General features: G+C 35.8%; 1 protein-coding gene across 3 annotated transcripts in view; it reads left to right on the top strand.

Annotated features, from left to right (window-relative positions):
- Positions 1-13521, top strand: part of CRACD (capping protein inhibiting regulator of actin dynamics) — a 265993-nt gene that overhangs the window by 92403 nt on the left and 160069 nt on the right. The gene's annotated exons all lie outside the window — the stretch shown is intronic.

The raw sequence follows: 13521 nt of genomic DNA on the forward strand, positions 1-13521 counted from the left end.
CTGTCATCTTAGCCAATCTGACAGGTGTGTAGTGGTATTTCAGAGTTGTCTTAATTTGCATTTCTCTGATCAATAGTGATTTGGAACACTCTTTCATGTGAGTGGAAATAATTTTAATTTCATCATCTGAAAATTGTCTGTTCATATCCTTTGACCATTTATCAATTGGAGAATGGCTTGATTTCTTATAAATTAAAGTCAATTCTCTGTGTATTTTGGAGATGAGGCCTTTATCAGAACCTTTAACTGTAAAAATGTTTTCCCAATTTGTTACTTCCCTTCTAATCTTGTTTGCATTAGTTTTGTTTGTGCAGAAATTTTTTAATTTGGTGTAATCAAAATGTTCTATTTTGTGATTAATAATGGTCTCTAGTTTTCCCTTGGACACAAACTCCTTCCTCCTCCACAAGTCTGAGAGGTAAACTATCCTATGTTCCTCTAATTTATTTATGATTTCGTTCTTTATGCCTAAATCTTGGACCCATTTTGATCTTATCTTAGTATATGGTGTTAAATGTGGGTCCATGACTAGTTTCTGCCATCATCACACAATTCTCTAAGACAGTTAAGTTACAGAAGAGTTGCTTATATGATTTACAGGAATTTCTTGTGCTTCTTCACAATAATCAAATTGCAGTTCCAATATCCCTTTCTTCTCTACCCTTCCCTAAATATATAGACACCTACACAATATATGTGACAGCTATGCTCAGGTTCCCTATCCCAGAGCCAAGCTACTACATCTCTCCCTTAGGGTTCTAGGACTAATCTTTGTACCTTGTTTCTAAACTATTGATTTGAGCCCCCACCAGTTATGTTTTCTCATTATCATACAGAAATGACTAGCACTCCTGTATCATGTATTTGATTAATATCAACTAGATATAACAAAGGGATATTTATTTCAAAGATGCAGAAAAAGAAATATAAATATTTCCCCCCAGCACTTCTGAGACTTCTGAGAAAAATGGGGTCAGATTGAACACAATTTCTGTGTAGTTTGAGTCCTAAGACATTCATATCCAAATGTGGTGCTAATCTTAGAAAAGTCTCTGTCGTTTGCCATTGCACTGGATCTAGACACTCCTTGATACTGGGGACATTGATGCTGGTCTGATTGCAAAGCCTAATGTGGACATAATTCCCAAACCCCGACACTTCCTTATGTCCTTATGATTAGATACCCAGATGGCTCGTTACTCTGACCTTCAGAACTCATTGGCTCATAATCCAGAGCAATCTCCTTCAGTTAAAACAAAAGAACAAATAGTGAAACAGAACCATTCTCATAAGGCCACTGAGAGGGGAGAGGGTCCAAAGCTTCTCTCTACAAAATTGTCTCTCTCCAGATGCTCTCAGTGAAGGCTTCAGATGGAGAAAAATACATCCAACTAAGAGAGGCTGGTCAAGTGCAACTAAGACCTTTCGAAAGTCTTCAAAGAAACTGCCAGACCAGTTACAGAATGTCTCCACGTGTACCAAAGTGTCACCAAAGCACTTCCCCTGGAAGTAAGCCCCCAGACTCTTGGAGGCTTTTATCATCTGAGAATGATGGTCTCTTCTATGTATGTTTATAAGGTCTAGGCTCATTGGTATCCTCCTATTGCATATGTATAAATTATTTTCTTATTTATATAATGAATATAAATGGAATTGCTCAGGGTCATCCAACTAATAAGTGTCTGGGGCTATATTTGAGTGCTTTGTGCACTGTGCTACCATACACTTTATTAAATATTCACCCTTTAGGTCCTTTGCACAGAGAAGAATACATTTAGCTTTTATAACTTTGACGAACATTTTTTCCCTTCAAATGAAATGCAAATCTAAAGAAAGGCACTAACGGATGAATGCTTCAGAGCTGCAGTCAAGGGTATTTAGTAATTTCTTACCAAGGACAATGAGACTTACAAAATCAAAAACATTATTAAATTTCTAGACAACCAAAGGAGCTAAATTAAGTTGTTTGTTATTTTCAAATAATAAATCAGTTTTTTGAGTTTGTGATTTTTATTTTTATTTTTCTCATTGGGGTTTTTATTATAATTATGAATTTTTAATTAAGCAAGTAAAATAGATACCAATTTTTAATATTTCACCTGCATTTTGATTTACAGAATTAAATTCTTTTCAAAATCAGTGCTTGAGCAGAACTACTTACAATGCTAACATAAAATCATGTTTTGCATATGCAGTGTTTTACAGAGAGGTTTCTATCTAACTCATTTTTATTTTTAAATTACATTTTGGCCTCATGCAATTGTAATTTGAGGCTACATATTTAGACCAACAACACCCTTCCCATTTAATTTATTTTTACATGCACACTCAGATCGCTTTTACATATAACTTATTTTAAGGATGTAATAAATTCAATATATTTTCCAAAGCTCTTTTTCCTTTCTATACTTTCTATCCCCTATTAAAAAATGAAAAGCAACTCTTGTATCAATAAGTCAATTAAGTAAAAAAAAAAAAACCTCCATATTCATTATATCCAAAAATTCACTTTTCATTTGGTTCCTTGAGTACAGTATGTACCCCTCTATCAGGAGGTAGGAAACATGATTCATTATCTATTTTCTAGAATTACAGTTGATCTTTGACCTTATCAGAATTTTTAAATAATAACATTATTCACTGTCATCCCATTTTGCTAATGAGAAGTTGGAAGTTCCCAAATTATATGACTTACAAAAGTTAATGGCTCTGCCTGTAACCTCATTCTCCAAAATTTCAATCTAGTAAATATTCTTTCTGCCCTATCCTGCTGCATCAGAACAGATTCTTAACCCAAGGGTAGTCTATGACCATGTGTATGTGTGTGTGTATACACACACACACACACACACACACACACACACACACACATATATATATATATATATATATACATAAATACACACAAACATATGTGTATACATATACATATATACACACAGAGAGAGAGAATTTGATCATTATTTCCATAGGATTGGGTTTTTTTGTAATCCTATTTTTAAATTTTATTTATTTGCAAACATCATTCTGAAGAGGTGCCCATAGATTTTACCAAATTGCCAAAGAGCTTCATGATTGACAAAAGAATTCCCTGATTTAGGACAAAATATGAAGAGTAACTGCATGAGAGACAGTTTTTTGCCTTTATTATGTACAATTTAATTTTATCCCTATCCAAGGATGAGGTTAGGGAAGTCATCTTGGAGAGTTTGCTACATTTATTTTGCTGCTGCCTTTTGTGCCTCTCTGTCTAGAGGATTTGGAGCAGACTAGACCTGTCTGGAGTGAAAAGTGAAAAATATATTTTGAGATATATAGGGTTTTTTAAATACCAGTTGTTGATCTAACATCACAAAGCAACCTTTAAAAGAACCATAAAAGCCTAAGAAACTGAAAAGGAAAAAAAGGCTGACTCAATGGGGGTCTGTTATTAAGCCTTGTGGAAATCTGTGGTAATGAATTCGCATATCATTAAAATGAAAAATAGGTTGTTTTACACGCCTATAAAACTTCTAAAGGGGGCCTTTGAAAGTCAAGCTGTAAATGATGGCTCCCAAAGAAGATGTATATGTGGCTAGGGAAAAAAGTGAGCCAAGCTGATATAGTCATCATCAAGCTGTGTTTTGTCCAGAGGTCCAGATGTTTGGTGAAAGAAAGCATTATAAGAAGTAGGAGGACCCTGGTCATCTCCTTTGTCATGAGACAAGTTTGCTAATAAGTGCACTTTGACTTTGCATATCTGTCTGTGTGTCCATTAAAAAGCTTGCTTGAAAATTTTAGTTTTATCCAGATCTGCAGCTGGCCATAAGTTTGAGGTCTAAATATGTATGCTTTTTAAAAAAACATATTGCGGTTAGTTTTTTTTTTTTTCATCAGAAAGATAAGGATATAGTCCTCAATACAGTGAAGAATTTTTCCAGGGAGTCTATAAGTTTGAGGGACTTCTGATGACAAAGACCAATGACATCATAAAAAATGCCAAGGAAGAAAACTAGAGAATCCAGGGATGGGGTGTTTTGTGGAGAAGGGGTTAGTAAATGTGAATAATTTTTGCCATTATGATATTATATAGGTGTTACAATTACTTTTACTTACATTTCTCTGAATCTTAGAGTAATACTCTAAGTCTGGAGGACTATGTGGTTCCCTGAGAGTGGGAAGCCCACCAGAGAGGGAAGGAAAATTGTCTTGACTATTTAGTTTAGTTATTTATCTTTTTGTTTGGTCAGATTACAAATAAAACTTAGTCTTTATTTTGTATATTATTAGTCAGAATACTTTCAATGAGATTATTCCCTTTGGTTGTTGAGATCTAAACATAGTTAAATTCCAGGGTTCCCAAGAGAAACATTGCGTGATAGTGGTAAATGTTCAACAACAGAGTTCCTGGTGGGAAAAATGTGCCCAGAACTCACTTTTCAGTTCAATCTGTATTAATAACATTTTCTTCATTACTTTCTTAAGTCTAGACAATCAACAAACAGTAAATTTAGATCTAATGTGTTGGGTTTACTATTTCAGAGTGCTCAAGCTAGTAATTTAACAATTGGCTCAGCTACTAGTGGGGCCATGAGCCAAAGAGAGATTTTGTGAAACACCCCCAAGATTGAATTTTTCTCTTTAAACTAGAACTTCAGTAATGGGCCATGAATTACATTATTATCAATTTTATTTTTCAGAATTTGGCAGATATATTTCATCTTTAAATAAGTGTATTTCCATTTGTTCAAGCAAGAGTGACAGCGTGTCACTAATTCTTCCTTATCAATAGCCAAGCAATAGTGATAGGGTGCCACTAATTCAAAGACTAATGTAGTGCATCTTCACAGATGAATTTGGCCTTTTATGTGAGTAGCAGTGGAATAGTAGAAAAAATCTGAAGAGCTGAATTCAAATCTCAGCTTTGATACATTAATTATATGACCTTAGGCTTTCTCTGAGGCTCAATTCCCTCATCTGTACAAGGAAATTGATAATACCATCACTGCCTATCTCTCAGGACTGTTATAAGGATCAAATAAAGTGAAATAAAGTGATTTGTCAATGTGAAGCACTTTATAAGATCTTAAGATTATGATTTATTTCAATAAAGATATGTCAATTTATGATTATTCTTAACTGTGCCTGTGAAGTTAAACTTTGTATTTGTGTCAAAAGGCAACCTAATGGAGTGTGTTTGAGGTCAAAATTAGCTCTTCCAGTTAGCATCTATTTGACCTTGGAACAAGGTCAATCTATTTGGGACCACCTTTCTTCATTTGTAAAATAAGAATCTTGGAGTAGATAATCCCTTAAATCTTTTTTTTTAATTCCACACTGTGATACAGTGGAAAGAGCACACACTCTCGAGTCCAAAGGATCTGGGTTCAAATTCTGCCTTTATTACCTCTTACATGTGACTTTGGTTGTCACTTAACTCTTCTTGGCTTAATTTCATAATTTATAAAATGAGAAAATTGGTCATGATGGCCTCTTAGGTTGCTTCCAGCTTTAGATGTCTGATCCCAATTCAATAATTTTAAACTCTTCTTCTTATTCAGTCATGTCCAACTCTTCATGATCCCATGGGTCTTTTGTCCTCCACTATCTCTCAGAGTCAGTCCACGCTTATTCGTTGCTTCATGATCCTTATTTGTCCATCTCATCCTCTGCCATCCCCTTCTCTTTTTGCCTTCAATCTTTCCCAACATTAAGGTCTTTTCCAATGAGTCCCATCTTCTCATTATGAGGTCAAAGTATTTATTTTCAGCTCCAATATTTGACATTCTACTGAATAGCCTGAATTAATTTCCTGAAGTATTGATTGATTTGACATCCACAGTGTGCAAGGAATTCTCAAAAGTCTTCTCTAGGACCAGAGTTCAAAAGTATCAATTCTGTGGCTCTCAGCTTTCCTTACAATCCAACTCTCACCTCAATACATTGCTAATGGAAAAACCATAGTTTTGACTATGTGGGCATTTGATGGCAAAATGATGTCACTGCTTTTTAGTATTCTGTCCGGATTTGCCATAGCTTTCCTTCCGAGGAGCAATTGTCTTTTAATTTCATGGCTGTAGTTGCTGGTTACAATGATCTTTGAGAGCAAGAATATCAAATCTGACACTGCCTCCAATTCTTCTCCCTCTATTTTCCAAGAAGTGATGAGAAAAGTTGCTATGATCATTGTTGTTGTTTTTTTAATGTTAAGCTTCAAATCGGCTTTTACTTTCTCCTCTTTCACCCTCAACTAGAGGCTTCTTAATTCCTCTTCACTTTCATTTTTTACTTTGTCTTCATTCTATGCTTAAAAGTTCAGCATGGTGTTTCCTTAAAGTGGTAAGTCTTTCCATAAATTTGTAAAGTGGTTCAAGAATACATGAAGCATGAAGCATTTTGCCTCGTAGCTGTGGCTTCCTCATCTGTAAAATGAAAAGTTTGAAACAACTAAATCTTTAAACCTTCCAGATCTAAATCCTATCATTCTTTATTTTAAAATATCCTAAAGTAAGGAACAAGAGCGAGGTTGTTTCCTGCCCATACTTCTAACATCAGTTGTACTGGTGTATACTCTTTTAGGAAGATGGTGGGACTTTTCTAAAGCTAGATTAAACATAATTAAAACGTAGTGGTTGGAACTACTGTGCAAGTTATGGCTTTTAAAGGAGTTTCGGCTTTAAGAAAGGAGCAGAAGTATCTCTAGGTTATAGGGGGAAGCCCATCCTGCTCCAGGAACCAGATGGCTGAGCAGACTCTGAGAGGCAGCTGGTAAGAAAGAATATAGGGTTGTCAACTGCTGGTGAAAAAAAGACTAATCTGCATTTAATTAGCCTCCAAATTACCTCAGCCTCACTGAAGGAAATCCTTGACTCTACCACCCTGGTTCCATGTACATGTACTTAGCAAGGTTCTTCCCATCTGGCCTGTAAAAACTGAGTAGTCACACAGTCTAAAAGGTTCAGAGGAAGCTGCTTGCTTTAGAGTGATGGAGGGCTTTAGGATAGAAGGTACCATGCACATAGTAGGTGTTCAATAAGTGTTTGTTTATTCGTTGTTATTTGGTCATTTTCTAGATGAGGAAACTGAGGACCTAAGAGGGGAAAATGATCAGTTAACAAAAAATTAGTTGCAGAGGACCAGTGAAAAGAGCACTGGATTTAGTCAGATGTTTTGGGTTCAAATGCTTGCTCCCCGTGTGATATTTAACAAGTCACTCCTCTCTGTGTGCTTTCTTTCCTTATCTGGAAAATGAGGATGGCTGAATTCACAATTTTTAAATGCCTGTTATGTACAAGACATTGTATTGCAAATACAAAAAAAAATAGTCTGTTTTCAAAGATAATAAACACTTATCGAATGGAAGGATCTTGCATTCTACTGGAGAAGGGAGTCTGTAGACTATAATATGTCCCAGATAATGATATAAAGTAATGGGATTGTCCTAGATAGTCTTTCTTGTTAGTTCTTTCTTGTTGACCTGATTAGGGAAGAGGTAGAATTCTTTGTTTTTTTCTTTCTCTTGCTCTCTAGAAACAGGGGATCTTGAAATAATTACCTTCTCTCTCTGATGAATAATTTGGTGGTCCTTAGGAGCAATCTTAATTGAATAATCTTTTGCTCTTCTTATCCCTGGAAGTTTCTCAGAAACATTAATAAATAACTCACCAAGGCTCAGGAGAAAAGAAAGCCAAACAAATAAACCCAAAATTCATAAATTAATTCCTGTTATAGATTCTACTTCTCCTTAATAGTAGACCCCTAGTGTAATCCTGTGCTCAGGAAGTGGCTGAATGGATAGAGTAGTGGGCTTGGAGGCAGAAGGATCTGAATTTCCATCTAACCTCAAACACTTCATATTGTGTCCATGTGTAAGTTAATTAATCTCTTTCTCATTTTCTTCATCTGTAAAGTGAGACTAATAATACTTCCCTCTGAACATTTTTATGAAAATTAAATGGGTTAATATTTGTAAACCGACTTTGCAAACCTTAGAATGCGTTATAAGTGCTGTTATTATTATTTATGCTGTCTCTAATGCTATATCTTCTCGCTTTAAAACCTCTTACATCCATCTCCCAAGGGAAGGGGATAAACTGTGTTTCTATTAATAGGAACTAGAAAGATCTTTGATAATTGATAACTTTGATAATAGATAGGACTCTAGGGCTTGGCCCAAGGTCTTAGATATAGTATATTTGATTTTGATGATGATTCATTCATCCAATATGCATTTATAAAATGTCCATCACATGCAAAGCACTATGGGAGATGCCAGAAGAGATATAAAAATAAATTTGACGCACTCATTGACATTAAGAAACTTTACAGGCATGTTGAGTGGATGGTAAAACTCTCTCTCTGCATGCATATATTATATATATATATATAGAGAGAGAGAGAGAGAGATATGCATACACATATATATTACATATAATATATATATATATATATATATGTGTGTGTGTGTGTGTAAACATGAACACATAGAGAAAGCACACCTTTTGCTGGAAATAGCTTCTTCCAAAAAGACAGCTAACCTGTTCCAATAAGAACTAGACATCCAGTCATTCTAAAATTTCAGAAAACTAGAGATGTTTTTTGTTTTCAAGAGTAATTCCATGATACAGCTGAATACTAAAAAAAAAAAAAGCAAACGGTTTCTTTCCTTAAAGGGTAGTTAAAAACTCGTTTCATTTTTATACCATCTATCATCAAATATAACCATAACCTGACAGTATTCTTGAAAACGTTTCCAAAGCAAAAGCTGAAAAAAATGCTTTCTAATAGCTGCTGCTAAAGTGACTCTGTACTGAAAATCAATATGCAAATTGGGGATTCAGCCAGAATCCTGAAAAGGCTGATTGATGGCAGCCAACTGCACTGGAGCATCCCCTTGATGCATGCTTTTGTTTGTTGTCTCCTTGTAATTCATCCCCACCTCTGGTAGAGTGAAGTATCAGGAGACAGCTGACTGCCACTTATACAGATGCGACTTTCTTTTCCTCTAAAACAAATATCTGTCTACTAGTCAGCAACAGGTAGGACTCAAGCTGAGCGTTTTCCTCATCAGAGCTATTGCTGCACTCTCAGAAATGACTTTTTTTGAGATTAGTGGACTGACAGGACGCAGCAAAACCCTACATTTCCTGGGGAAGCAAGGGATTCATATCTGATCTTCTTTCATTTTGGGAGAGATTTGTGTAAGGAGAAATGGGTTTTCCCTAACAGCAGGAATGAAGGGCAAAGGTTGACAACTCTATCCTCATCCCCTTGCATTTAGTGCTTCTTTGAGGCTTACTGAAGTTACATTATAATTTGCATGGTTCTGATACCAGCTGCCCAAGGGCAGTCAGGAAGAGGTAAGAACTCACTCTTACCTAGCAATCATGGAGGGCTGGGGACTTCTAAGGGGGAAGGGAAGAAGATGAAATAGAAAAAAAAACCGGTTTTAGCCTTTGAAGGAACCTTTAGTGCCAGCTGAGTGTGACTCTGGGGCTAACAAAAGAGATAATGCATTCATTCCATAGCCCCATGGGGATGTGGATGAAGCTCTAGAGCAGATGGCAACAGCTAGGAAGCCCTCCAGGATCCATTCCACCCCCCCCCATGCACACACACAATAATTATATGTATTGTTTGTTTGATACAGAACAGACCTATGATATCATTGATGTAAAAGGTCCTGCTGAGAGAGATGAGCAACCTCTCTGAAAATTGTTAGAGATTAAAAATAACAGTTATTATGTGTTAGAGGCAAGATTTTGGATCATAAATGTAGAACTCAAAGACCATATGATGAAACCCCTTGTTTTTAGATGAAGAACCAAGGCATCAAGGCACAAGCTGGTCCTTATGAGATTTTCACGGGTGACCAGGCCAGCAGACTGGGGGGCTCCCTGATCACTCCAGTACCAGTGGGTTTCAAAGTCCTGCCTATTAATTCCAGCCTGGTTTACTTACCGCTCACTCTGCAATTCTCCCTAAGGAGAGTTCCTGGCTATCATGGAGGAATGTCCCTTTACCCAGTAGTGATGTTGGGGAAATTAAAAGTAGCCCTCCTCCCAGAAGGGACCAGGGTCTTTGCCCAGACCCACCCTGGTCTCGGATCATACTTCTTCTGCTCTTCTCCCACAGACACACAGGTCACTCCTGGGCTCTCTCCCATGTGTCTGTGGGGCAGCACTGCTGGGGACTCTTCCCCATCATCTCTGGCTCATTTATTGTAACAGCTGGTAACAAATCCAAACCCATAGTCATGGCAGTTAAAATTATAATTGTAAAAATTGTAAAAAATTAATATTTTAATATCGTTAAATGTTTCAAAGCCTTTGTATTTTAATCTCATTTGTTTTTAAATTTTATTTATTTCTCCTTCCCATGACTTTCTGTAGCTCCTACTTCCATCTGTTCTTGGTCAGGCATGTTGGATCAGGTTATAGGGGTGGACAGTGCCCACAGTCAATGAAAGGCATATTCTTAGCATTCAGGCCCTTTGCTCAGCTATTCTTCCAACTGTCTGGGAAAGTAGAAAGAAACAGGAAATTAAAAGTACAGATAACTCCTAAAGAATTGGATTGACTAAAGAAGTTATTATTTAGACATACTCCCCTTCCTAAATAAGTCCTCTATTTGTTATTTTCTATTAAAATACCTACTTACCTACTATAGAAAATAAACTTATGTATCCAATAACAATTACAAAAATAACCCAATATTCATCCTTTTGATTGTATAATCATACTTTCTGGAAGGTAGGTTTTTTTTTTTCTTAGAAACTCATTAATGTTTACAAAGAAAACAATTACTTTTTAAATTGCCATTATTCCTAGTAGTCTTAATAACTAGGTCTCCATTTTGTGGAATTGTAGAAGCAATTCATCAGGAGGTGTTTGGGGTGTGTGTGTGTGTGTGTGTGTGTGTGTGTGTGTGTGTGTGTGTGTGTTTACAGTTAATGGAAGTAATTCTGCCAGGAAGGACTAAAATAACATTTTGCTCTTGCATAAATTTGCATATTTAGGCAATGTCTGAAATTCTCTAGGACTAAAGACCAAGCTCCTATTTTGTTTCTTTTTTTAAGCATTTAAAGGCAAGAAATCAAGAAAAGAGAACATGATTTTTCTTGCACAGCATGATAATTGTGGAAATATGTATAGAAGAATTGCACATGTCTAACATATATTGGATTATTTGCTGTCTAGGAGAGGAGGTGGGAGGAAGGGAGGGAGAAAAATTAGAACACAAGGTTTTGCAAGGGTGTGAATAGTAAAAACTGTCTTGGCATATATTTTGAAAATAAAAAGCTATTATTTAAAAAAGAAAAAAGTAAAGAGAGTAATCTAAAAAAATCTAAAAACCCAGATATTAGGCTTTGGGGCCAGAAATAAGTATCTTACATATTCCTATAAGCCTTTTTGCATATCTAGAAAAGAAATATTTCCTTTTCTAAAATGCTGGTCCTTTTCCCCACCCCACTCTATTCCCCTTCATTAAATGCTAACTGAAATCAAAACAAGGAAAAATAAAAACTATATTAATTTTAATTAAAATAAAGAGGTCGATGAAGGACTGATTTTAAATTCCTCCTAATAACTTTCAGGAATTTCAGAGAATCCTAAAACTAAAAAGGGTCATTTAATCTAATGCTGTCTTTTTACATATAAAATTAATTTTCCTATTCACCCTTTCCTAATCCAGCAAGAATAGGGTGAAAATAGACCATTCCAATAATACAAAATGGCAAAGGGAAGCAGTCTCTCTATTGAGATTTTTTGACCCAACTCACTGCAGAAAAAAAAAATAAAATCTTGGTAGTGCTGACTTCTTGTCATTAAAACATAGACTTCTTGACATCAGAACTTTTCCTGCCACAGCATCCAGATGAATCTTTCCCAAAAAGACAACTAGAGAGCATTATGGAGAATGATGCTGTCCCTCTCCCCAATCTCTCTCTCTCTCTCTCTCTCTCTCTCTCTCTCTCTCTCTCTCTCTCTCTCTCTCTCTCTCTCTCTCTCTCTCTCTCTCTCTCTCTCTCTCTCTCTCTCTCTCTCCTTCCTCCCTCTCTCTCTCATCTCTCTCTGTGTCTCTTCTTTTTCTCTCAGTCTCTTATATCGCCTGCTTTTCATCCTTCAGAAAACTTATTTCCCAAGAATTTTCAAAACCTCATACTTCAGAAACTTTTCATATTACAGACATGGTTCACTCCCCCCCCCAAAAAAAAAAAAAAAAACCACACATGGAGTTCATTCTAAAGCTTTCCTTACATACATACAGATTTGATTTTCTCAAGATCATAAAGCATTTGACAAATCCAAACTAGACTTTTAAATTCTAAATCCGGTCTTCTAGCAAACCACAGTTCTTGCCCTTTTTTTTACTTTTGTAGCAAATGGGTAAGTAGGCAAGAGCCAAAGCTAATACCTGCCTTAAATTGCCCTTCTAGAATTTCCTTAATACCAACTCTTTGTTAAACACAAATCTCCAGAGGTCATTTAAAAATAATAATCCTTTTTTTTTAATGGAACTCTTTCAATGGCACTGAAGAGAAAGTTTCATGTAAGTGGAGAATATACTAAATTTTAAATGAAAAGGCAAAGGATTCAAATCCTAATTCTACCATATATCAGCTATGAAATTTTAAGCAAATCATGTAAATTCTAGGGCAGCTAGGTGGCCGAAGTGGATAGAGCACCAGCCCTGAATTCAGGAGGACCCAACACTTCCTAGCTGTGTTACCCTGGGCAAGTCACTTAATCCCAGCCTCAGGGAAAAAAAAAAAAAAAAAAAAAAGATTATGGATCTACAGCTGGAGGGAACCTTTTCATCAAGTAATCTATTCTCCTCATTTTAAAATGGAAGGAACTCTGACCCAGAAAGGTGGATTAATTTGCCCAACTTCATACAGGTTATAAGAGGCAGAGCTAGAATTTGACTATGCCTTTTGATTTCAATTCCATCCATCTTTGGTCTGTCCTATGCTGCTTCTCCCCACTTCCTGGAAGAACATCATTATGGATAAAGTGTGACAGCTCCATAGATCTTCTCCATATTGCCCTTTGTGTCACATAAAACATGATTCTTTGTTGATTGCGGTCTATGTTTGATAGCCATATAGCATCACTGGAAAATATTGATATTTTTTTACCAAGGCAATTGGGGTTAAGCGTTTTACCTAGGGCCACACTGCTAGTAAGTTTTGATTTGAACTCAGGTCCTCCTGATTCTAGGGCTATGCTCTGTTCACTAACTACCCCATGAAGATGAAATTAAAGTAATTATTAGCAGTTATTTTGCCCAATTATATGCCAATAAATTTAACAAATTAAGTGAAATGGAAGAATATTTACAAAATATAAACTGCTCAGATTAACAGAAGAAATAGAAAATCTAAATAAACATATTTTAGACAAAGAAATTGAATTGGTCGTAAATGAACTTCCTAAGAAAAAAAGCATCAGGACCAGATGGATTTACCAGATTTTAAACTGTTTTATAAAGTGATAATTGTAAAAAAAAAAAAAAAAAAAATCTTGCATAGGCTAAGAA

Source organism: Sminthopsis crassicaudata, chromosome 6 (assembly GCF_048593235.1).
Source record: "Sminthopsis crassicaudata isolate SCR6 chromosome 6, ASM4859323v1, whole genome shotgun sequence".
Classification (NCBI taxonomy): Eukaryota; Metazoa; Chordata; class Mammalia; order Dasyuromorphia; family Dasyuridae; genus Sminthopsis; species Sminthopsis crassicaudata.